The 23,958-nt window shown below is 42.4% G+C and overlaps 1 protein-coding gene and 1 pseudogene across 1 annotated transcript in view; both read right to left on the bottom strand.

Moving 5' to 3' along the window:
• LOC124555552 (potassium voltage-gated channel subfamily H member 2-like) overlaps positions 1–23,958 on the bottom strand; it is a 1,273,976-nt gene that overhangs the window by 163,684 nt on the left and 1,086,334 nt on the right. The window lies entirely within an intron of this gene.
• LOC124557361 lies at positions 4,924–5,041 on the bottom strand (annotated as a pseudogene).

Genomic DNA, 23,958 nt, shown 5'->3' with positions numbered 1-23,958 from the left:
TTACGACGTGGGAGCGATCGCTGGGCTCGCCCCCCGCGCTAGTGGCCGGCCGCCTCACGTGACAGCCGTAGGCATGTCCATTATAATTATCCGGGCTGTTATGCCGTGGTCGGTTGATGAATTCTGTAGCGATCCAGTGTGTGTGTTGGACCTTCCATCAAGCTACGGACCCCCTTGAAGATTTCTCCCGCGGTCGGAGACGAAACGTTGGGAATCTCCACAGAATTCATCAACCGACCACGGCATAACAGCCCGGATAATTATAATGGACATGATATTTCCGGCCGTGAAAGTTTACATTTTAGTGTCAGGCGTAGGCAGTGTCTCCGCGTGCTGGCCAGGAGGTGGCGAGGATTTGAACTAATTCAGTTGGAGCGCGGACGTCGTGGTGACTGCACTGCGATATCAAAGATGTGTGTGCTGACTGTGTTGGAGAACAAGTGATGACCGTACTGCTTGAAATAAAGTCTTTAGTCCCTTCCCCCCTGCAAAATCAAAGGACGTGACTTACGTTACTATAAGAGCAGTTTATTATTTGACGCGATTATGATAGGCTACCAGTGAAAAAAGATAAGTGAGGGAGAAAGTTCGTATGTGTGATCAATTATGGTGTTGGGATTTGAACTTGTGATAGATTTTTGTTATGGATGTAAGGAAAATGGCTTTCTCACCGAGAAAATCGGACATCTTGAATAAATAATAAATGATAATAATAAATAGAAGTACAGTTTTCGAGAGAATAACGTGTTGGAATTTGAATTTGGCGCAAATTTCTAGTGGAGGCAGGCCTATAATAATAAATGATAATGAATGATAATAAATGATAATGAATGATAATAAATGACAATGAATGTTAATAAATAATAATGAATAATAATAAACAAAAGTAAGGTTTTGCAGCCATTATCATGTTGGAATTTGAATTTGGAGGGAATTTCCTAGTGGAGGCTGGTCAATAATAATAAATGATAATAAATAATAGTAAATGATAATAAATAATAGTAAATGATAATAAATGATAATGAATGATAATAAATAATAATAAATAATAATGAATGTTAATGAATGATAATCAATAATAATAAAAAGACAAGTATGGTCTTTGCACACATTATCCTGTTGGAATTCAAACTTCCCGCCATTTTTTCTTCTGGGGGCTTAGGTTAGTGGACGTAGCACAACTGGGCTATTTTCGCGCCAAAATTCAAAATTCCCGCCATTTTTTTCTTGAGGTTAGGTTAGTGGACGTAGCACAATTGGCCTATTTTCCCCCCAAAAGCCGCCATATTGGATGACGTCATGCGCTGTTGCCAAGTCTACATGCCGCCATCTTGGATGACGTCATCACCGCCATCTTGAATAAATTTGGCAACAATGGAGAGTGGGGTGACGCGAAGGTTGCCCTACTACTTGCGGTGTCACCTTATGATGTCATAAGCCTTTTGTAGGTCAAAGAAGACAGAAATAAGGTATTGACGTCGGTCAAAAGCTATCTGGATGGCAAATTATCAGCAGTGGAATGGCCTTAGCGAAAACCTTGCTTGGATGGAGCCAGGAGGCCCTGAGACTCACGTAGACAACAGAGCCGCCAGCTCACCACGCGTTTGAGCAACTTAGCAGAGAACGCTGACGAGACTAATTGGCTGATAGCTGTCCAACTCTAGGGGATGCTCACCCGGTTTCAGTACCGTGACGATGGTGCTTTCTTGATAATGAGATGGCAACTCAGCCTCGCTCCAGATACGGTAAAAGATGATAAGGGGATGACGCTGTCAGTCTACTGACAGGTGCTTGAGCATTTTGGTGTGGATCTGCTCTGGCCTTGGGGCTGTATCAGGGCAAAGGGCTAGGGCACTGAAAAAATCCCACTCACTGAATGGAGCATCATAGGGCTCCATCTGGTGTGCACCGGAAAGATAAGTAAAATCTCTCCATCTGCTCCTTAAGGATACGAAAGGCAGCTTGATAGTTTTCAGACCCAGAGACTCAAGCATAATACATAGCAAAATGTTCAGTTACAGCGTCTGGGTCAGTGAAAACATCATCGTTCAAAAAAATACCAATACACCTGCAGAGGATTGGTATCCATAGAGGCTTCTAACCTTTGCCCAGAGTTGCAAAGAAGTCTTTTTGTCGTTTATTAAGTGGTGGACCCGTGCATAGAACCATTTAAAGACAATGAGGTGCTCAATTGATAGACATTGCTTATGGCGTTGAAGAGCCCGCATGGGTCTCTAATGGCCTCAGTGATTTGCAAGGTCCACCAAGGTATTATCTTCCAACCAGGGGGGGGGGTTAGTTCTTGAATAATAGTATGGCTGTTGTTGCACTCTGGACAGTTAACTCAATACCTCCATGTAGCGAGGAGCTCAGAACGACAGTGAGGGTAAAAGTATCCCAGTCATCACTCTGGAGAGATCATCTGGGCTCCGAGGAGAGTGATGCTGAGAGTGGGACAGAAAAATCGAGAAGTGGTCACTACCACACAGGTCATTGTGGACCCTCCAGTGGACAGATGGGAGAAGACAAGGGCTGCAAACAGAAAGATCAATGGACCGAGTAAGTTCCATGTGCATAATTGAAGTGTTTGGAGGCACCAGTATTCAAGAAACAGAATTCGAGTTCTGCCAAAAAGTTTTCGATGTCCTTCGTGCGGCCAGTAATCGCGGTTCCACCCCACAAAGGTTTATGGGCATTAAAGTTGCCTGTGATTAGGAAAGGTGATAAAGTCCTGAAATAGCCTTACCCTAACAGCCACAACCTCCAAAGTTGTGTTAAGAGGCACAAGTTCGCTACATACAGAGTCCAGAACATAAGTACAAATTTCACTTGGCACCTTATCATGATTGGCACAATTCTTAAAATATCACTGGTATCTACTAAGGGCAGGAGCCCACACTCTGGAAACAAAGTTCCATAGAGGGCAATGCATAAGGTAGGGGAGGAGCTAAAGAGGTGTTGTAGCTCAGCCAGGTGGTGGAAAAAACCACTGCGACTCCGCTGGGCAGACATGCTGTCCAGTCTACTGTGAGGGCGAGAAGGGACCAAAGAGGCAGGTTATGTCGCAAGGTCACCTGCTGCCACTGGTTGAGAAGTGAGATTATCAACACACCTAAGACCTGAGAAATGTTGCATGGCGCAATCTGGTGCCTCAGGGGTGACCAGGTTCGTTGCCCCAGTCACAGAAGCAAAACATGTGGGATCCAGTGCCATGGGGGCCAACGAAATTTCGTTCGTCTTGGAAGACTTATTTTTTTTTCTTTTTCTCAGTAGTTGGTTTCGATGAATTCCCTGAATTAGTTTCAGGGACTGAAGAAGATCGTGAAACCCTGTGACCAGCTCCTTCAGGCACTGGCTGGTATCCAGTTGCACACCAGCAGAAACCCCGAAAGGGAGTGTCCTGAAGGACTCCTTCCTGGCATGAGGAGATGGACGAGGGTGATGTGTCTTGAGGGTAGGGGGGGGATGGGGACGGGTGTCCCCGGTGGGAGGGATTCCACTGCTCCCAAAGTGGGTGTGGGGGACGCAGCAAGGGGAGGAGAGTACCAACCACCAGTGGGACAACCACATTCGAACGGCCCTGAGGGCACGCTGTAGGATGCATAATGGGGAGAGTACAGTTGGCAAAGAGGGCAACGTCGGCATAGCTGTTGCGTATGACATTGTCGTCTGTGCAGGATGTACTTACTCATGCTATGTCAGTCTGTCCATTCTTATACTCCTGTATTTTTTTCTTTCTGAAAGACAGTGCAGTCTATTGAGCAGGGAGAATGGTACACAAGGAATGTTCACCTGCAACGGTCGTCAACAGTTCCTACAGACTGGGATGGTATCATATCGTGAAGACATGTGCCCAAATTTCATATATTTGAAGCACAGCAAAGGGGGCACATATGGTTTTACATCACATCAGTATAACATCACAAAAAGATCATTCGATGGAAAGGCAGAGGGGGAAAGGGACAGTCCAAGAACAGGCTTGCAGCACAGAAGGGAAAGCAGTACTGCATAGGCTGGGGCCTCATGGTAGCCAAGCATGTACTCACAAAAGAGTTGTTAGCCCCACAGGGGGACGAACAGAACAAGCAGATTCAAATGGATGTTGGTTGTAGTAGCTATTTTGAGATGAGGAAAGTTAGACCAAAGATAGAGAAGCGTGGAGAGCTGCATCAAACCAGTCTTCAGACAGAAGGCGACACCACCACCTCCACAACAAGTAATGTGGCTTTCTGTAAAGATTAAACAACTAACTACACTACAGATCAACGGAATCATACCATAAGGTATAGTAATGCAACAGGAATACCTGCAATATAATATCACCATCACTCATTTGATATCCACTTCTCGATGAAGGCCAGCTACAGACTTAACTACGCATTATGGCCTCAGGCTAAACGCAACCATTTCTCTCCTGCGAGTTTTCTAATAGCGTTGGTCTTTTCTCATCTCTTGAAATCCAGCAAATATCTTCCTTGGTCCATCTACCATCCACTCACCTGACTACGTGACCCACCCATCCCCCCTTTATTTTCTTTATGGTCACAATTACGTCCTCCACTCTAATCTTTCTCTGATCCATCTGTTTGTTGTCCAGTCTCTCCTACTGATTCTCATACGTATCTCCATTTCTCACAGAGTTACACTCACTTCTTTGAATGATTTTCTGTTTGGAAAGGCCATGTCTCACTTCCATAGGTCGAAACTGAGATAATAAACTCTCACTGTTTTTTTTTTCTTTTCCATCAGGCCACATGTAGCCCTCCGGGACCATCCGACCGCCGTATCATCCTCAGATGAGTATGCGTGTATTTAGCACACCGGTCTCCCGGTCGTTATGATGGTTTTCTGTGACCGGAGCCGCTGCTATTCGGTCGATTAGCTCCTCATTTGGCATCACGAGGCTGAGCGCACCCCGAAAAGTGGCAACAGCACATGGCGGCCCGGATGGTCACCCATCCAAGCGCCGGCCACGCCCGACAACGCTAAACTTCGGTGATCTGACGGGAACCGGTGTATCCACTGCGGCAAGGCCGTTGCCTTCTCACTTTTATAGAAATTCAAAATTTGTTTGGAAAAGTCTGTTCACTTTATCAGAACCTCTCCAGGTCATCGCTGACTGTCCGTCCAAACGTTGTTTCCAGTTATCCATATAAGGTCTCATAATTGATTCTAAGGGAATTTTCAGTTCATGCCAAAATAGTTGTGATGAAGAATCAACAGACGAAATGAATTAAATAAGTTTCGAATGATATGCGTTACAATACACAGAACCCTGGGAGACACGGCAAGGAAGGATATGAAGTTAAAATTTTACAAAGTAACGGCTATTTTCGTTCTAACGCATGGAAGCAAATCTTGGACATTAACTTAGAAAAACACAGTCAGATGAAACGAAATTTTTAAGGAAAGCTGAAGGATGTATCCTCATAGATCAAATACAGCAAGAATATTTTAAGAGAAGAACTTTCTATCTAAAAAATAGAGCAGGTATGTATAAAATGGAAACAACATATCGACAGAATTTTGGAGAACAGATTAGTTAAGCAAGTAATCAATTACAATGAAACTGGATTAGATTATATGCAGTTTTCGTTCCAACAGACTTATAGTGAGGGTATCCTCCAGGATGTAAAACGTTTCAGAAAGAACACACAATAAATATTTCCAAAAAGGTATGCTATTGTACCTTTCACAGAGCCCAAGTGAAGTGGCTCTCACGGATGTGGACTAACAAGGAAATGGTCCAATCCGACATGCTGAAACATGTCCTGAAATTTTTTATACAGGAAGAATACACTGAAAGAAAGACACTGTCAAATTTTTGGCTGCTAAGACGCACTGCAAATGTTCAAAACATCCAAATTCGTAGCTCACTACGCGGATGAAGAGCTGCACACCCCTACTGGAGCTTAGCGGTCTCCGTGTACGTAACATGGCTGGCATGCACCCTTGGTTGACGGCGAATCTGTGAACAGATAACACGGCTCGACGTGACCGTAATTTTTACAGCGAATTTCTGTTTTCGTCAAATGTTTTCTCTGAGAGTATTGTCCACAGTTACTGTTCACTCAAATTTGCAACTCCCTTAATATCCATAATAACTACCAGTTGATGTTGCGGTAGTGTAGGTGTTAACAACAGAGTTAAAACTGAATTAATGTTCATTGTGTTTAACGCTTAATGTAAAGCAGGGAGCAACCGCTTTTACTTCGTAAAATCTGACCGTGAACTGTATAAATGGAAGAAAGACTTACACAAAGTAATAAATACTTGCCTCATTGAAACGTGCAAAACTGCGAAAGAAAAACTATAAAGATTTATTATACGGTGTGGCCACAGAGTCCCTTACCATCTCCCCACCCTCCCAATTAACAAACAGCATAAACCCCTAAATTTGAATAAATGACATGAGCACCAGTTCTTTAGAGGAGTTTTCTTGAGATGTGACCATGCAGAGCTGCTTGTGAGAAGAAATCGCAATTCTGATGAAAATTGCTGATTTCGAGTCTTCTTCGACCAAGTTATGAAGATTCAAGAAATCATGCAGTACAGGAAGTCGCAAAACAACGAAGTTTACTTTAAGTAGAAGTGTAGAGGAGATGTCATTAATTCTCAGCTGACGTGAAGGTGAAGCTTGCTGTTATCCCCACATTTGCTGTGTCTAAGGCCGATCAGTCAGGTTTCGTGAAGGAACTGCGAGCAAAGTGCACTTTATCATTTAGGGGTGAAAAGGGAGAACCTGTTACGCAACAGATTAATGCTATGACACGTTCATACACAACAATGACAGTGATAAGTATGAATGGATTACTGTTTCCACAGTTTTATATCTGTCTTTGGGGAACTCACGGAATACTGCAGCGAGGGCACCGCTAGACGAGACTAGGCTGGCCTAGTGGTGCCCTGGCTGCAAGGAAGTGCACAGTAGCGTGTAGCATGGGACAAGAGCATTTGGCGAATTACTCTGTATATTGTGGTTTTAGCCTTGACGTGCCGACGCATCGGTCATCTCGTCCATAGCATACCTGGCAACGTTTTAGAAAGAGTCCGTGTACAGCTGGCACAGGAGACATGTACTAACATTTTATCAAGATTTGAAGATGGTGACGATGCTTATAGAAACTGATAATCGACAGTAAAAATAGTTTACAAGTGATTTGGGTTAAGAAGTTCACCTTTTCTTAAGTAATTAATACAGATCAACCCTTACTACTCAATATGAGGAGACTGGTAGATAAAGAACTGCTTAATTGTTACTAAAATACGTATTCTTAAAAAATATCATAAGATTGAGCTAAGGAATTATTACAAAATTATGAGTCTGTAATGTTCCATTAAATACTGCCTTGGTTTATTTTCCTCTGTTGGTCACCTTTCTAAAAATTCCAATAAGTAACAATTTAGTTGTGGATACGAACTGCCTCTTATTCCAAACATTAATGATACGTGACAGTTGTTGTATGGTTCATGTGCTTCAAATTCGCATGTGTCACTACGGATATCAGCAATACGCGGCGCTATGACCTCTCGTCACAGCCGACCACGAGCTAGGCAGGAAGGGCTGTACAAACCGCTGTCATAAGCGGTTCTTCGTGCGACAAAAACGATTAATTCTAACAATATTTAAAATATACTTGCTGTGCGTCTTAGCAGTTAAAATTCTGAAAGCGCATCTCTTTTGTTGTACTCTTCCGGCATAAAAAATTTCATGGTGGGTTTCGGTATGTCGGATTGGATCATTCCCTTATAAGTCAAAAGACCTCCAACATATTTTCAGTTAAATAGGTAATATCAAACTAAATATACAGTGATTGGAATAGCGACCAATGAACTTTAAAAGCAATATATGTTTTAGTCTACAGTCGCAAAATTTCATTTTGCAGACTGGCTGCTGGTTTCCATACACAGTACAATCCTCAGCCCATCCTATGATCAGAAAATTGCAGTACATAGTTAGAAACAACAATGTAAGGGAAATTTACAAAATATTTTTTTCTCTCTGACAGCAAACGTATGGGATATAATGCAGCCTTAAAATGCTTAGATAGCATTTGTCACACTCGCTTCCCAAGTACATGTATCAAATACTAAATGTCAGTTTTTAACTTTAAAAAGATACAGATTACAGCGAACAGTAATAAGAGTGCCACCTATGTACAGAGTTTCACTTTTTACCTCATAAAAAGCGTCCAAATATAAAAGATAGCTAAGAAATAAAAATAGCACAAAACACGAAATTAAGAAATTATGTCATAAAATAGTCTCTGCGGTAATAAAATATTAAAAGAAATATAGCAAATATACTCCAAATGGATGCTAGATTTCTTCTTGGTTTTTAATGTAACAATTAAATACTTGAAAAATGTGTGAATAACGTGCATTCTTGGAAATTTTATAATTGTACATAATGTATGTACTCGATTGGTTTTTACTGCAAAAATGTAGGCATTTAAAAATGTGATGTGAATATTATAAAAAAATAAATAATGCAGTTATATTAAAAACATTCTATGAAGAAGCAATTGGTTTTATAATAACTTTTATATGTTGCGTATTTTTTGCGTTGGAAAATCCCCTCCTACTACCCCTACAGGAGATCAGATTACGGTATGCCAATCTGCACGTGAGCCAGATATGTGGCCAACGTGCAGGCCAAGGTTCGCCCGGTCTCAGCTTTGCTTGGTTCTTGTCGAGAGTACCCGGTGCAGCTCATTATTTCATTTAGTGTTGCGGTGTGGAATGTTTTGGGCAGAACAACACTGTTCAGTTTAGTAGAATAGTGGTGCCAACGCTGTTTACCCTTCACTATTTGTTCGTGGTGTGAAGGACGTTCAGAGGTACAGTGGCTCTTTGCACAAAAAGAGGCAGTCTAGTGATCTGTCGTCACTATCCTTTAAAACTGAATGGGACTGCCGGAAGAGGGGAATAAGAAAATCTCAGTATCTCTTATAGAGTCGCATAAGTGAAGCGTACTACAAATTTTGCTACGAAACGACATCAAAATACCACGCAGAAATAATTTAAGTTTTGGTTCCAATAAAAGAGAAAAAAATTATAACGATTGACACACGAGATTCATTATTCTGCTCATCAAGAAGAAATTTGAGTTAAATTTGCAGGCGTTGAGCATGTAAAGAAATTGACAGTACGTAATGTAAAATTTCTGAAGTTGCACGTACTATGCCACTGTCAATTGCAACAATTTTCGATGGAACTGAACGGAAAGTTTGGAGACCTTATACATTACTGTAAAGTGCGTCGTTTAAGTCAAGGCCATCCCTGGAACGATTTTTCGATTTAAAACACGCTATTGTTGAATTTATGAAAGAAAAAGTACTGCAGGAACGGAAATTAGAACATCTGTAATGGATTGTAGAACTCGCGGTTTAAGTAGACTTGACTGCACACTGCCCACAGTACGACATTGAAAGGTGAGAAACAACTTATTTTCAATTTGATGGTGATGCATTTAAGAAGAAAATCGCTTTGTAGAAGAGACAGGTTCTGACAAATATAATCCAGTTCCCTAAGTTCACTGGCGTTAAAGAAAACGCGAGGTTTGAAGAACTCATTGTGACTTCGAAAGAATTAGAAGGGTTGTTTTCTAAACGTTTTGAGGACACTGATAATCGTACATTTGTTTCTGAGCAATTTTCGAGACCATTTGCTGTTTCAGTTGTAATCGCCCCTGTGCCTGTGCAGATGTAAGTGATTGATCTGCGAAGTGATTCCCGTTTTAAAGACACATACTTTTACATTAAAACTGTTCAGGACGACTACATTGATATTCTCGGGTAGTGTTTCCACATGTCTATGATGAGGCTGCAGAAGTGCTACAACAATGTGATGAACATGTTTGTGTGAAAGACCTATTATTGATTATGAAACTAAATAAGTCAAATTTATGTGGCAACCTCAGGGTGAAAATCTATGAAACTGTCAGCGACAGTCTGTAGCAGATAAAAACTATATTCTATCTTCAGCGCCCTTACGCCGACAGTTTGTAAGAGAGATAAACTATACTCTGTCTTCAGCGCGCCAAAAATAATTGAATAATATCGGAAATTTGTTTTTCATCTATATTATTGATAAATGTGAAATACAAAATCAAGTCGTGCGGAGTGCGACTGCATTGCCATTTAAACGCGATGCGTGCGTAGTTTTCCCCAGACAGCGCGCTGTGGCGGTGGAGAAAATGTGTGACCAGACACGATTCGCTAGTCAAATTATTGGCCGCCCCTGCTCTGCAATCTTTTTCAACACAATATTAGCGAGTGTCTACATATCTCTCAGCTGACTTTCATCTTACCAGGATAATCGAGACATGCACTAGACCGTTCTCTCTATCTGGCAGCGGGAGGCGAGGAGCTGAACTGACGCTACGTAACATGTGTATTTTATTTTACTTACACGTCTAGTTCAGTAGGACCAAGTTGAGGAGCAAATCTCCAAGGTCATGAAACGTGTCAGTACATGAAATTACAGCATAAAAGGAATAACAGATAAAATAAAGTTTATGAACCGGAAATAAGTCAAGCTGAAAATTTAATTAAACGTAATCAACAATATAACATAGGAATCAGCTTAATTTTTCAAGGAACTTCCCAACAAAATGGAAGGAGTGACACAGGAGGATTGGTTTCGGCTAAGATTTTTGAGTTCTTGTGGTACCTTATTGAAAACGGATGCAGCAGTACACTGCACACCTTTCTGCACAATGGTTAAGGAAGTGGGATCCAAATATATACTGGATTTCTGAGATTAGTGAACAGGAGTCCACAAGAGGTAACTGTAAGTTATTGACGAAAAAGAAGTTTGAGAGCTCTAGTATTTATACTTTTTCGTAAAAAAAAAAAAAAAAAAGAAGTTGCGAGATCACATTTAGTTATGAGACATAGGTGGGAAGATGTGCACAGACATATGCGTGAAACGAGATTTACTGCGGAAAGATTTTAATTTAAATGACAGAACAGAAGGTAATTTCCGAGTAAACTGAAAGAATTGATTATTGACCTTGCAGACATTTGAATATTACGCCAGGGGTATGTATGTTTAGGTCAATTAGGCCAGATGTACGTGACTTTCATCGAAATAGTGATTATATTCGACATTAAACTGAATGCTACATAATTTTTTTACTGCACATCTGATACAGCATTTTAATACCACGCTCTGGATGGTTCGAGGTAGGAGACGGGGATGGGGAAGTGTAAATCAGGAAAAATGTAATTTGACACCACTTTTACACATAACTTAAATTCTACACTATGATTGGAGATAGAATGGATGGGACGTGGTATTACATCACACTTGATTTGTTTCCGTCATCTTGTATTTTTAATACTGCATTAGAATTGGCTGAAGGTAACGAGAGGGGAGAGGTTTTTTTTTTAATTTGCCACTAGCAAAATTGGGCTGTTTTCTGATACTATGCTCTGAATGGTTGGAAAGAGGAAAGGGAGTATAAAGTAGTGATCTGCTTCCACCAGACACCAACTTTTAAACATCATTTTAATACTACAGTGTGATTGGTTGGAGATAGGGATGACTGGGGTGAGGGCAATTGGTTTGTTTCCATCAACTCGGATTTTTAAAACTGCACTATGATTGGCTGGAGATAATGAGACAAGAGGGTAGGAGGACAGGGGCGTGGTTCATCACTCATAAGCATGATGAAACCACTAGGTCAATGATCTCAGTGGGTCAGAGTCATCAATGCAAACAAAGTGCATCAAATTCACGATAGCATCACGACTGTACTTTATCACTTACCTAGGTCCTGGTTTGAGAAAATTATGTTTCACCAACCTTAATACGGCACTTATTTATAATAGCTGTCATCTGTGTTATAGTCTATGTAAACAAAAATCGCCTACACTATGGTTGTCAGCCCCCTTTTTTTCTAGCGAAGTATTGCTGTGTAATACTGCCTCCCACCATTAACTACTCTTCAATTAAAACTACAGCATTCTACATCACATACAGTTCCTCGTGATTTTGGAAAGCAATTTGATACTCCGTCAGAGCAATGGAATGAAATGTATAACATATATTTCCACACAGTTCACAGGAAAATAATTACAACTATAGGCTGACAGAGCACATTTTATACTATTTTCTCGATCTTGATTGTCTGGAAGGTTTACTTCTATACCAGTCAAACTTTGTGTGTTCTTGATTCTCCAGAAGACTAATTGCATAGCGATAGTAGTGGTAAATATACCGGGTGATTCTTTCCACCGTGTACAGACCCAGGGGTTAAGGGGATACGGAACAAAAAAGGTCTAATGAACCCATGTCCGGAAAAGTATGGTTTCCATGCTATAGAACAGTTATTCAATCATACATTGTTACAGAGTCTGCAGTCTAATACGCCCTGTACCATGTAGCCATAGCTACAGTATGTGTTGAAAATGGTTTCCACGTTCTTCAACGAATGTGTGTACGCGCCGTAGCGTGTTCCGTCTCACACGTTCACATCGGCCAGGCTACATGCGAACAGTGTCATAGGCAGCAAGAATACGTTGCTCCAGTGTCTCCACATCTGGAATAGGCTCTGTACACACGATACTTTTGAGAGGGCCCGATAACCAGGAATCGCACGGGTTGAGATCCAGTGAATGAGCAGGCCCTGCAACTGGATCCCCTCGTCCGATCCATCGAACAAGGAAGACACGATAGAGATACGTCCGGACGTTAACGGCAAAGTGGGCTGGAGCACTATCATGTTGCAGCCACATAACCCTTCGAATCATCAATGGCACTTCCTCCAGCAGGAGACGCAAAGTCACCCACAAGAAACGCCGATAGTCCCGGCCTGTTAGGCGACGTGGAAGATAGACCGGTCACAAAATACGGCCGGCAATTATCCCGACTTACACATTCCAGCTGCACCGATGCTGACGATTCGTTCTCACCATACCATGGGAGTTCTGCATACTATCCCACAGATGACTGTTATGAAAGTTGAAGATACCGCTCCGTCTAAAGGTGGCCTCATCTGTTAATAGGATGGACGACAGAAATCCACGAGTCGTGCTTGCCTGGTGAAGAAACCTGGGACAAAATTGCTCCCGATGTGGAAAGTCTATCGCTAGTAAGCCCTGCACATGCTGTAAGTGATAAGGGTAGTAACAACTGTCATGGAGAATGTTCCCCCGTACTAGCGGGCCAACTGTCTGGTACCGACACGGCGGCATTCGCCTTCCACAAATCACATTTTTCTCCAAGTCTGGCGTTCGAGCATTTAGGTTACGTTCTTCATGATTTCCTGATTTCTGAACCGACAAATGGCGAAACACTGTTGCAAACATTGAATGCTGTGGTTGTTTTCGGCGATGATAGGTCTCCTGATATAACCTTACTGCCCTCCGCCTGTTGCAGTTTGCCTTCCCGTGAGTGGCTGCATGGTACAGCGCGTATTAGACCGCAACCGCCGTAACAAAGTATGATTGAATAAATCGGCTCTAGCATGGAAACCATGCATTTCCGGACATAAGATCATGAGACCTTTTTTGTTCCGTATCCTCTCATCGATCAATCCCTAGAGTTTGTATCCAGTGGATAAAATTACCTGTATGTCTATACTCGAAAGGAGCCAATCGTAATTGATAATACCCACATTTGTTATGCTATTGCAGAGAACAGTGTTTCTCTAGCTTTAATAATAAGACACTTGGGGTACAATACTTGTGTTGTCGAAGGCGATAGTCTTCTACACGAACCTGATGCAATAGTCCAGGCACTTAATTCATTAAACAACCTTTTTCTAATGTTGGCCAGTTTCTCTTTGTAGCAAGAGTGTATCTTTTATCTGTTTATTTAAATAATGCACTACGGTAGTTGTTAAACATTAAACTATGGGACGCCAGAAGGTACTCGCCGCACAGACATGACTCATCGCACAATGGCCTGGTTAGGCGGGCACAGTTATGAGTGCATGCTATTTTTGGCATTATCATTTAGCACTTTACAAGCTGAGCTACAACTTCCATTCATCTTTAAGCCCTTACGGATTCGTTTCATCTCTCCAAAGATGCGTAATGACCTAACAGGAATGTCACTACAATGTGGACATTACCATCAAGTTTCATTATTCGCTCATCAACAATATTGTTCATTTTGCCATGTTTTTTCAATATTTTTACGTATCTTCCATATTTTTTCTATATCTTTCATATTTCCATATTTTTACAAGTTTTCCATGTTCTATGTGTAAATGAACAAGAATATTTGTGCGCTTTTTGCTTACCCTGCCAGGTTTCTTTAGCATCCGCCAGTGATTGGGATTTCCCCACCAAATGAGAGAATCTACAAAGTGTCTGCAAGATCACTTCTTTCTCTTCTACCAAATGACCAACCAGAAAAATATCACCATCACCACACAATGCTAAATGCCAAAACCAACATTCACAAACCCTAAAATACACACGAGTTTCAGTGGAAGTGGAGTGCTGACACTTAAATACAGTTTTATAACTAGTGATTCTTACAAAATCTCCCTCTTGGTCCTCCTAACTATGACAGCATCCATCTGCACTTTCTCATACGTTAATAACACAGTAATAGGCCAAATACTGCTGTCAAACTTTCGTATATACACTAAAGATCAAGGTTGTACGTAATAGATGGAAATAATGTTTCAGGAACTGACTTTATCCTATTGTAAACTTCTAGCACAATTGTGCTATTTTGTGTGTGCATATTAGGATTCTCTCGTAAGTCTACGTGCAGTGACATAAACGGCTAGCAGCCTGAAGTGCAGAGCCACCAGACACCGAACTATATACCATAAAGATTTCAACTCTGTCTCTTTCTTTGTAAAGTCCCCACTTTGCTCTAAAAAGATGTTACTATTTAATGACTTGCAGTCAGATAGACGCAGTTTTTCTTGATTTCTGAAAAGCATTTGACTCAGAACCAACTGAAATTTGTGACAGAACTAAGGGCTTTTCTTTGGGAGGACGCAGCATGTTATCTTGGATGGACAGTCTTTGTCAGATGTAGAAGTAAGTTCGGATGTGCCCCAGGGAAGTTGTTCGGACCCTTACTGTTCATGTTGTGTATTAATGACCCGGCGAACAGTATTAACACACACGTCAAAAAAAGTTTTGCATCACCTCGGTTCCGAGAGTTCCGGAACCTGTACAGAAAATTGGAATAGAGATCAACATAAACATCATTTCCGCCCTTTTTATTGCTCATGAAAGCCGGCCGGAGTGGCCATGCGGTTCTAGGCGCTACACTCTGGAGCCGAGCGACCGCTACGATCGCAGGTTCGAATCCTGCCTCGGGCATGGATGTGTGTGATGTCCTTAGGTTAGTTAGGTTTAATTAGTTCTAAGTTCTAGGCGACTGATGGCCTCAGAAGTTAAGTCGCATAATGCTCAGAGCCATTTGAACCATTTTTTGCTCATGAAAACCACACAACCATACAGCGACACCTTCAGAGGTGGTGACACAGATTACTGTACACACCGGTACCTCTTATACCCAGAAGCACGTCCTCTTACATTGATGCATGCCTGTATGCGTCGCGGCATACTATCCACAAGTTCATCAAGGCACAGTTGGTCCAAGTTGTCCCACTTCTCAACGGCGACTCGGCGTAGATCCCTCAGAGTGGTTGGTGGGTCACGTCGTCCATAAACACCCCTTTTCAATCTATCCCAGGCATGTTCGATAGGACTCATGTCTGGAGAACATGCTGGCCACTCTAGACGACCAATGTCGTTATCCTGAAGGAAGTCATTCGTGCACGATGGGAGCGCGAACTGACGTCCATGAAGACGAATGCCTCGCCAATATGCTGCCGATATGGTTGCACTATCGGTCGGAGGATGGCATTTACGTATCCTACAGCCATTACAGGGCCTTCCATAACCACCAGTGGCGTACGTCGGCCCCACATAATGCCAACACAAAACAGCAGGGAACCACCACCTTGCTCCACTCGCTGGACAGTGTTTCTAATGTATTCAGCCTGACCGTGTTGCATCCAAATACGTCTTCGACGATTGTCCGGTTGAAGACATATGGGACACTCATCGGTGAAGAGATCGTTATGCCAACCTTCAGCGGTCCATTCAGCATGTTATTGGGCCCGTACCGCGCTGCATGGTGTAATGGTCGCAAAAATGGACTTCGCCACTGACGTCGGGAGTGAAGTTGCGCGTCATGCATGCTACTGCGCACAGTTTGGATAACAGAATATTCAAGGCAAGCATGCAAACTTGCATGCAATTTGTTGCACAAGTGCCACTTATCAGTTTGTGGGATGGAGTTCCATGCCTGTTGCACTTGGTCGGTCAATACAGGAACGGTTAATAATGGTTGTGGATGACAATACTGTCGTCGTCCAATGATGACCCATATCTGCTCGACTGGAGGCAGATCTGGTGATCGAGCAGGCCAAAGCAATATGTCGACAAAAAAATGGTTCAAATGGCTTTGAGCACTATGGGACTTAACACCTGAGGTCATCAGTCCCCTAGAACTTAGAACTACTTAAACCTAACTAACCTAAGGTCATCACACACATCCATGCCCGAGGCAGGATTCGAACCTGCGACCGTAGCAGTCGCGCGGTTCCGAACTGAAGCGCCTAGAACCGCTCGGCCACTACGACCGGCTAATACGTCGACACACTGGTTGGTTGGTTGATTCGGGGAAGGGGACCAAACAGCGAGGTCTTCGGTCCCATCGAATTAGGGAATGATGGGGATAGAAGTCGGCCGTCCCCTTACACAGGAACCATCTAGGCATTTCCTGAAGCGATTTAGTGAAATCACGGAAAACCTAAACCAGGATGACCGGACGCAGGTTTGAAGCGTCGTCCTCCCGAATGAGAGTCCATTGTGCTAACCACTGCGCCACCTCGCTCAGTGTTAACACTCTGTGGAACATGTTGGGCTATAACAGTGGTATGTGGGCGAGCGTTACCCTGTTGGAAAATACATACTGAAATGCTGCTCATGAATGGCAGCACAACAGGTCGAATCACCAGACTGATGAACAAATTTGTAGCGAGAGTGCATGGGATAACCACGACAGTGCTCCTGATATCATACAAAATTGCATCCCAGACAATTACTCCAGTGTACCTAGCACGCAGACAGGTTGGTTGAGGCCATCAACTGACCTCCTCCTAACCAACACACGGCCATCATTGGTTCCAATACAGAACCAGTTTTCATGATAAAACACAGCAGACCAACCCCTGCCCTCCAATGATCCCTCGCTAGACACCACTGAAGTCCCAAGTGGCTCAGAGTTGTCCTTGAAGTAACCAATTTGTAACAGTTCGTTGGGTCACTGTAGTGAGAGCAGCTGCTCGAACTTCTGCTGCAGATGCAGTACGACGCGCCAGAGCCATACGCTGAACTTCATTGTCTTCATTGTCTGGAACCTGTCTGCCCCGTCACCACCGCTGCCAGCAATTATATATAGTGGATAAGTTCCTGTCAAGTCTTTCCGCAGAATAGCAGAAGGAACATCAAGCTTTTCACAGCCCTATTAGACGACCTCGTTCAAACTCTGTGACATGTTTATAATGGCGTCTACATCTCCTTACAGACATTCTTGACCACCATCAACTCACCACGTCCAATCTCAAAGATATCTAACGATTACGACTGTTACAGTGTGTATTTAAGGCAAACCTGATTTGCATACTCGTAATGGCGCGACCAGCGCCACTCTTATACATGACTGGCGCGATATTTGAATAGACGTCATCTTTCAGGTGCAGAAACAAACCTAGTAACTTTCGATGATGTCGCATTATTCCTTCTTGGTGTTGTGATTCTTTTCCCGTCAGTGTATGTTATGCATCTTATTCAGCTGCTCTGATGGGGTGATGGCTATTCTTCGTAAGCAAACTGCATTTAAAAATTAGGAAGATTGAAATTGGGGGCGTATATGCTGTACAAGAGTGTAGTTTTAATTGAGCATTTCGTTAATGCAGGGAGATGGTACTACATAGCAGTCCTCTACTGAAAAAGGGACGGATAGCCGTACACAATGCAACTTTTAGGATACTCCACAAAAAATTGGGGCTGACAGGCGTCGTCTAGATAGTCTTTGTTAACACAAGACTCCAGCACAGATGACATAGGTGTCATCCAGAAGTGCTATAGGAAAGTTGGGGAAACATATTTTTCTCAACCCAGGATCTTGTTACAGTGATATATCATGCATCCAAATTCTGTATCAAGACGAATAATACCTAAAGGAATCAATGTGTCGAGAAGACGTAAACCATTTCCTATGAAAAATTTCGTTCTGCTGTTTGTCTACCGGGATAACAAGGACACACTGGTGTAGAAGCACACCTTCCAAACAATCAAGACCGATAAAAGGCTATAAACTGTGTTATGCCTGGCTATAGTTTTAATTATTTAATGTAGACATCGATTGCACAAACACATACAGCTGGTGTACTCGTAGAAATGTGTTTACTATAGAGGAAGCATAAGCACAGGTTACGTAAGGATGGGGGTGTAAACTCGACGCGTCGTTCTGTAAGAAACCTATTTGCTAAGGATCCCGTACTGTACAGCAATATACAAGACAAGGGAAGATAATAGTTTGATACATGTTCTAAGTGTTTTGCAGTCTTTAGTTTGATTTTCCTCATGACATATACACTGTTCTTCGAGGAAGTGGTAGGCAGTTCTTGCAGCATACAGCTGATTTTATATATACACACTCCCAAAGTGTGCCCTACGGAGCATTACACTACTAAGCACTCCTACTAGTCAGAGACTATCGGACTGTATCAGCATTCAAGACAATTTGCTTTTATCAGGAACATTACTCTCATTGTATACAACTCAGCACAACCAAAGTCCGCCCACTTAGGTGAGTGGTCCAGCGCATCTGACTGCAATGTAGTCCGCCCGGGTTAGATTCCTGGCTAAGTGGGAAATTTTCTCTACTTGGGGACAGTTCATCATCACCAACACCAAGTCACCCAATATGGCGTCAACTAAACAAACTTGTACCTCGGTGGCCGAACTTCCCCAGGCGGGGACTTATAGCCATCTATGCCATACAGTGTTTCCTCCATGGCACAACCAAAGAACCAACAGCATGTAAAAGTTATGTATAACTGACTTATTAAGTGTACATATTGCAAATAACCTTATTCTCTTTGTAGAGCTCTAATGTCTTTCTTGGTCACCTCAATTACTGACACATCAAAGACTAATCAAAACCATAAGAAAACATTGCAGATACATGTAGCTTTGCTGTAGGTATCGCTTTTTACTGCACAGTAAAGTAATATAAGTGCCACTTTAACACATGAATACGTAAAACAAAAACGTCGGAAAAAGGTAATGTATTTCGCATGAAAATGCATTCAACAAGAACTGCGATTGCATAATGTTACCACCGTTCTACATTCAGCAGAGCAGTCATAAGAGCCATTAGGGCATGTAGAAAGACATCTGGACTGTTATTTTTGCCTTGTCAGTATGGGAGAGTCGAACAATAAAGAAAATCCATAATAATGCTAAAATGTACCTTCCGCCATGCACTGCACAGCGGCTTGTAGAGTATGTGCTTAAATGTAGATGATGCTATAGGATGGTTGCAATTCCAGCTGGCTGTAGCAAAATGTGCGAATAAGAACTGCATAGAATGCCAGTAGTGGAAGGTAAGAGTGGTTAACAACTGGCTTAAAATATGTACGAAAAATAAGAATCTGTATATAGAACAGAGGACTAGTATTAGATCTGCAGCTTTGCTTCTGCCGTTTTTTCTCGAAGGACGAGGCTTTATTGTGAAAAAGTTAGAAAAACTTTCTGATTGAAAGTACCGATAATTGCTGACCACTACTTCCACTCATCATCCGTGCAACATTCGAATTCCGTGGCGGAAGAATTGGGAGTCTTTCGAAAAGATGCATGAATCGATACAGTTTTGCACTTCTTCATACGACCGGAAGTGTTGGTCAGCTAGGCCGTATGCCACGATCGAAAAGGGTAGTAGTCAAAGGGAGCAATGTCTGGATAAAACGGCTGGTTGTACAGGACATCGCATTTCAAGTTTTCAAAGTATGTTATGATGGGTTTTGCTACAAGGGGTCGAGCACTGACATGCAGCCAGTCACCTTTTCATGCCTATCGCCGTATTTTGGTCGTTTGTCTTTCAGTGCTTGGCTCAGACGCACCAAGTGCTCTCGACAACAACCTCTTGTGATAGTTCCCGTCGGTTTTAATACCTTCGACAGCCATCTCTCTTGCACCGCCATGCCGGTCTTCGACGTCAAAATCACCGTTCTTGAAGCGTTGAAACCATTCCCTGCACGCTCTTTCACTAATACACAATTGGCCATTAAAATTGCTACACCAAGAAGAAATGCAGATGATAAACGGGTATTCATTGGACAAATATATTATACTAGAACTGACATGTGATTACATTTTTACGCAATTTGGGTGCATAGATCCTGAGAAATCAGTACCCAGTACAATCACCTCTGGCCGTAATAACGGCCTTGATACGCCTGGGCATTGAGTCAAACAGAGCTTAGATGGCGTGTACAGGTACAGCTGTCCATGCAGCTTCAACACGATACCACAGTTCATCAAGATTAGTGACTGGCGTATTGAGACGGGCCAGTTGCTCGGCCACCATTGACCAGACGTTTTCATTTGGTGAGAGATTTGGAGAATGTGCTGGCCAGAGCAGCAGTCGAACATTTTCTGTATCCAGAAAGGCCCGTACAGGAACTGCAACATGCGGTCGTGCATTATCCTGCTGAAATGTAGGGTTTCGCAGGGATCGAATGAAGGGTAGAGCCACGGGTCGTAACATACCTGAAATGTAACGTCCACTGTTCAAAGTGCCGTCAATGCGAACAAGAGGTGACCGAGACGTGTAACCAATGGCACCTCATACCATCACGCCGGGTGATACACCAGTATGGCGATGACACCCAGGTTCGTCGTTGAGTACACCACCGCAGGCGCTCCTGTCTGTGATGCAGCGTCAAGGGTAACAACAGCCATGGTCTCCGAGCAGATAGTCCATGATGCTGCACACGTCGTCTAACTGTTCGTGCAGATGGTTGTTGTCTTGCAAACGTCGCCATATCTTGACTCAGGGATCAAGACGTGGCTGCACGATACGTTACAGCCATGCGGATATGATGCCTGTCATCTCGACTGCTAGTGATACGAGGCCGTTGGGATCCAACACGGCGTTCCGTATTACCTTCCTGAACCCACCCATTCCATATTCTGCTAACAGTCAGTGGATCTCGACCAACGCGAGCAGCAATGTCGCGATACGATCAACCGCAACCGCGATAGGCTATAATTCGACCTTTATGAAAGTCGGAAACGTGATGGTACGCATTTTTCCTCCTTACACGAGGCATCACAACAACGTTTCGCCAGGTAACGCCGGTCAACTGCTGTTTGTGTGTGAGAAATCGGTTGGAAACTCTCCTCATGTTGTAGGTGTCGTCACCGGCGCCAACATTGGGTGAATGCTCTAAAAAGCTAATCATTTGCATATCACAGCATCTTCTTACTGTCGGTTTCATTTCGCGTCTGTAGCACGTCATCTTCGTGGTGTAGCAATTTTAATGGCCAGTAGTGTAGTTGCCTCACAACGGATCTTACACAACATTTTATGAGCCTCAGCCGCAGATTTCTTCACGTTAAAGCGAAAACTTAAAACTTTCCGCAAATTACGAGAATTCGGCTCGTAAGCTGACATATCCAATCGAGAATAACCTTGTGATGTACTCACAAAACGACAAATGTTTACAAATATGTAAGCTTATTGTACGACACTTAAGACCTACCACCTGCACCACCACTTACCGCTACTACCATCCATTGTAAAACGGCAGAAGCAAAGTTGTAGACTCAATACAAACCCAATAGGGAAATTACATTACAAGAAATACAATAAAATTCTAATATGTGTAATCAGGAGCGCCAAACCCATGCATTACGCACAGAAAATTAGAAAGTCAAACAACTAAATAAAATCGATGAACATTGTAACAGTTTGACAAATAGGAGTATCGAATCAGAACAAGCAGGGATACCACAGTCCTTCTGGTAATTGGTAATGATACAGATAAGAATAATCAAAAAGTTGTAGCCTCAACGTACAATAAATTTCTTCTCACTATAGCTGAAAAAAACAGGGAACCATAATAAACAAACAGTGAATCATAATAAACAAACAGGGAACTATAATAAATGCAGATCACACCAAATTAGCACTTCAGTTCTACAGCACTACTCCTAAAGAAATCGAAAAATCATAAAATTATTTCGAAGCTCACAGTCTTCTGGATATGATGGTGTATGAAATAGGGTTTCAAAATCATGTGCATACTGATTCAGTCACATCTTGTGCTATTTGTGTAACCAGTCAATGAAAACTATGGTATCTACAGATAAAAAAAAAACATTCGATCGCGACGCCAGTCCACAAAAGGAACGAGGAATCTAATATCCAACCATCGGTCCATCTCTCAGCTGCCAGTGTTCTCAAAGGTATTTGAGACAATAGCGTATGACAGAATTTGTAGCCACATTATACAAAATGGTTTTCTAACACCTACACAGTTGGGTTTTCGTAAGGGTTTCTCCGCAGAGGGAGCTATATTTAGCCTAACAGATGAAATCCTCGGTGGACAAAATTTTAGAAGCTATCCAATGCGGAATTTTTCCCCTTGGCCTTGCTAAGGTATTCGACTGCGTAGATTATAAATCACTGCTGAAAAAGCTTCCAGACTAGAATCTTACTTACACAACAAAAAAGGAAGATGTATCTATGGAGGGTCAAGAATGCTTTGAACTAAGAGTAATTTCTCACTCTGTTGATAGAGAAATAATGCTGTTTTCATATATTGTATATTTCTATTTTTGCTATCCTATAGTATATAAACCTCTGGTCAAATGTTGCTGCAGTTAAAAGGCTCCAAACTACAGAAACGAGCCGGCCGAAGTGGCCGTGCGGTTAAAGGCGCTGCAGTCTGGAACCGCAAGACCGCTACGGTCGCAGGTTCGAATCCTGCCTCGGGCATGGATGTTTGTGATGTCCTTAGATTAGTTAGGTTTAACTAGTTCTAAGTTCTAGGGGACTAATGACCTCAGCAGTTGAGTCCCATAGTGCTCAGAGCCATTTGAACAGAAACGAAAAGTGAGAATAATATACGATGTCTCTAACTCACTGAAATTCTGAAGGTAGCACCGGTAAAGATACCAGACGGCAGTTATAAGAGTCGATGGGCATGAAAGGGAAGCAGTGGCTGAGACGGGATTGAGACAAGGTTGTAGCCTATCCCCGATGTTATTCAATCTGTACATTGAGCTAGCAGTGAAGGAAACTAAAGAATAATTTGGAGTAGAAGAATGAGAAGAAATAAGACTTTGATGTTGGCTAATGACATTGTAATTCTGTCAGAGACAGCGAAGGACTTGCACGAGCAGCTGAATGGAATGGACAGTGTCTTGAAGGGAGGAAAGAACATCAACAAAATCAAAACAAGGATAACTGAGAGTAGTCGAATTAAATCACGTTACTCTGAGGGAATTACGTTAGGAAAAGAGACCCTACAAGTAGTAGATAAGTTTCCCTATTTTGTCAGCAAAATAACTGATGATGGTGAAAATAGAAAGAATATAAAATGTAGACTGGAAATGCCAAGAAAAGATTTTCTGAAGATGAGTAATCAGGAAGTATATTCTTAAAGTATCTGTATGAAATATAGTGATGTATGAAAGTGAAACATGGACGATGAACAGTACAGACAAGAAGATGAAACAAGCTTTTGAAACGTGGTACTACAGAAGAATGCTGATGGTTAGTTAGATAGATCACATAACTAAGAAGGAGGTACTGAACAGAGAAAAGGAGTTTGTGGCACAATCCGACTAGAGGGCGGGATCAGTTGATAGCACATTCTGTGGTTCAGTACAG

Source organism: Schistocerca americana, chromosome X (assembly GCF_021461395.2).
Source record: "Schistocerca americana isolate TAMUIC-IGC-003095 chromosome X, iqSchAmer2.1, whole genome shotgun sequence".
Lineage (NCBI taxonomy): Eukaryota > Metazoa > Arthropoda > Insecta > Orthoptera > Acrididae > Schistocerca > Schistocerca americana.
This window is presented reverse-complemented; position numbering and strand designations above follow the sequence as displayed.